The sequence below is a fragment of the Galeopterus variegatus genome, unplaced genomic scaffold (genome assembly GCF_000696425.1).
Source record: "Galeopterus variegatus unplaced genomic scaffold, G_variegatus-3.0.2 Scaffold13619, whole genome shotgun sequence".
NCBI lineage: Eukaryota > Metazoa > Chordata > Mammalia > Dermoptera > Cynocephalidae > Galeopterus > Galeopterus variegatus.
This window is the reverse complement of record NW_007739730.1, coordinates 10,702-14,314: the sequence shown is the minus strand read 5'-3', so window position 1 is coordinate 14,314 and position 3,613 is coordinate 10,702.

Below are 3,613 nucleotides of genomic sequence, written 5' to 3'. Positions count from 1 at the left end.
TTCCCTCTGCATTGTAGTCAATAGATTCAGAATATATGATAAGCCCACAGCTACTATCATGTCCCATGTTGAAAGAATGATCTTTTATTCCTAGATCTGAAACAAGTAGTATGTCCACTCTCACCACATTTATTCAAGATATAAAATGTGACCAGAGCAATTCAACAAGAAAAAATTAATACAAGCTGTCCACGTTGAAATAGAAATACTCGTGAAATTAATTATATCCACAAATCGGAGAATAAGGGCATGAGCTTATCTGTGGATTTCCATTTATTCTCAATAACTAAGTATGTTTTTTGACTTATGGAAGAATCTGAAGTACATAGACTGTCATGTTTGTGTTGCTGTGGTATAAGTTTGCCACATTTTCTTGGAGGAAGTGTTATTTAAAACGCTGAACTGGAAAAGCATTCACATGTGAGTCTTCACATGAAATGTGTAAAAATATGAGAGTTTTGCGCATGCAAACGTCCTGAGATGTCCAGCTTACATGCACGATATCACCAGTACTTGATATCCACCAGCCATTTAACTGTGGGTAACAGCAAATTGGTTTACTTTTGAAACTCTACCAGTTACACCTAAATTATATTAAGTGAAATAAGTGAAGCACGGAAAGAGAAACACCACATGTTCCCACTTATTTGAGGGAGGTAATAAAAGTGAATTATTAAATATAATAACAAATGGGGGTAAAAAGACACAATAATCACAATTCCTCAAATGTGTTAAGACAAGTGGACAGACACGATGTCAATTGTAGGAGGGAGAGAGGGAGCGTGGAAAGGAGGAATTGGCAAACGGACATGAAAATCAACTACATTGTATGTTGTTGAATTACAATAATAAATAAATAAATACCAAAAATCTCATTGATCCATATTTCCACTGGAAAAGACTGTAAATAGATCACTTCACATAAATTCTCAATGAGAGGCAAGTAAAAGGTAAAACTCACAACACACACACACACACACACACACACACACAGAAGCACAAGGAAGATCTCAAATTGTTTAGAGTCTTCCCATTAGCATTATAACATGATCTGGTATCCGGTACATCTGTCATTAGTAATACATCTAAATGTCAGGAGCTCTTTTTTACAAGGTGTTCTATTATTTTCTGGGATCTGAGCACACAGTAGCAACCTATCCACACCCATCTAAGTATATGCACAACTATTATATCTTCTTATTTGTAAATAAGAATTTGAATCCGTGTGAGCCCAGAAACAGACCTCCCTGCTGGGAGACAAAAGGCAGCTGTGCTGAGGGGACCCTCAGGATCCACTCTAATCATAACCACACCAGGAGCAGGTGCAGAGAGGAGCTGAGAAGAGATGTTCTGTTGGGATCAGGGACTTTGTCTCTTCTTCTAGCTCTCAATGACCCCAGAGACACTTTCAGCTTTTTGTTTCTTTGTTTGATTCTATAATTACTCACATTTCCACTGAAGGTGAGGAAGGAGAAAATAACATTCTTTCCAGATGTGATATTTGCAGTCAAAAACATCATTTTACCAGTTTCTCATATGACATTTCTTTTTCTTTATTAAAAATAAATAATTAAATAAACCAGATCATCCTGAAGATTTTCATCCTCCATATGACTGTGAATTATTTCCTACAAAGAGAAACACAATGGAATCCATGCTCCCTTGGTCCAGGGTTCCAGCCTCTGTCTCAGGCACGCACAGGTCTGCCCCATGTGTCATCCACCGGGACCTCTGTCCCATGGGTGTCCTGTTCTTCCTGTGGAAATTCCACCTCTTCCTCCTCATCCACACAGGTGGACACGGGTGTTCAGGGTTTGCCTCACTGCCTGTCGATCCCTTGGACCTCTGGATGGAGGAGCAGCCAAACCCGAGGTGCAGCCGTCAGATTTCCCTGTGAAGCATGAGGACAGGTGCAGAGAAGAAAACTCATCACAGCCCTGCTGGACTGTGTTCTGGGCAGGGGCTCTAATAGCAGTCCTGGGTCAGTGTCCTAAGATGTGTCTCTCAGCTTCCACACCGGAATTCCATGCTGATAGAAAGAACCATCTGGATGGAGACCTGGTCCCTGCCTGCCCTCTGCTGTCCCTTAAGTATCAGACAGAAACTACTGGCCCCATAATCACTTCTGTCATCCACTGTCTAAATTCTAAATAATCTATACTAGACCCTGAGCTCCATAGAGTCTAACCCCAGGTCACTCTTCCCAGCTCTGAGCCAGGAGCAGGGTGGAGTCTCAGCAAAGCCTGACCATCAGAGCACAGACCCCACCTCACCTCCTAACATCTGTCTCGTGTATCCATCTGTCTGTGGACACCCCATGGCAAGTTACACTCAGGGGACCTGAGCTGCCTCAGATGCCCTGCTGAGCCTCCATGTCACACACACATATGATTCTAGGCCAGGCAGGCACCACTGCAGGGCAGGCTGTGTCATCTGCTGAGCCCTGGGCTCCTCCCACAACCCACATGCCTGATGGTAGAGAATGTCTAGATGGTCCTGCCAGGGGCCAAGCTCTGTCATGGACACACTCCTATGTGGCTGAGGTCACAGAGTGACCAGCAAGTGGGCTGGGTGGCCTGGGCACCAACATGTCTCCAATGTCCCCAGTGAACAGAGCCCAAATATTCAGGTAAAATAAGAGTTATTAATGGAAAATCCTATATTAGGAAAAAGGGAGCAATCACAGCTGAAATCATATATGGGGAAATAACAAGTAACAATTAGCAGAAATGATGCAAGTGTTCTTATTATAAATTTGAATACAGGTAGAGAAATAATTGAAAAGAGTATTGAGTGCAGCACACACGTCTAGAAACAATGATTTCTGCCATTTCTTTATACTTTTGTCCTCTGAAGTTATCATTTAACTCGGCTGTCCTCTTAATGCTCTAACCACAAAAACTGCAATCATCAAATTGACAAGAGACACTCCTGTCTGTGTAACTAATAAGAACCTTGCAATGGTTCAGTGTGTTCTCAGCGTGTGTCTCCTGTTCGTCTCCTCCTCACAGAGTAAAACCCTGACCTGTGTGTGAGCTCCTCCCAGCCCACAGTCTTTGTAGGATAAAAAGGATGTTGGGTGGGACACCAGGATCACACAGCCTGTGTGGCTCAGAGAGACCAAAAGGGTTTCTACCACCTCGACTGCCTCATACCTGGACACCTTCTGACTGATTTTCTTAGCAGCTGGCACAGGAGACCCTTCTTGAGAAATCCCACCACCACCCACGTGTCTCATGTTGTTCATCACAAACTGAACATGTGGAATGTCCTGCAGGCCTCCAGGTCTTTGCAAGTTCCATCCTCCCATTAGCTTGTTACAGCACATGGTCTACACACACAACTCTATGCACTGCTCCTAGTGCGACAATTATCATCCAGAGATGTCACATCCTACTGATCCTGTCCTCATGCCTTGGGCTCCATAAACCCTGAAGCTTTAGTCCTCGCTGGCCACTCTGCCTTTCCCAAAATAATCTCTCAGTAATTAGTGTAATTACTTGTGCTACAATTTGCTCGATTAGTTAACAGTTTGAATTCTAAATGAAAGCCGTTCCTCTGCTGGGTGAGAAGTTCAAGGAATATGGGTTTTATTACAAATAATTTAACCAAT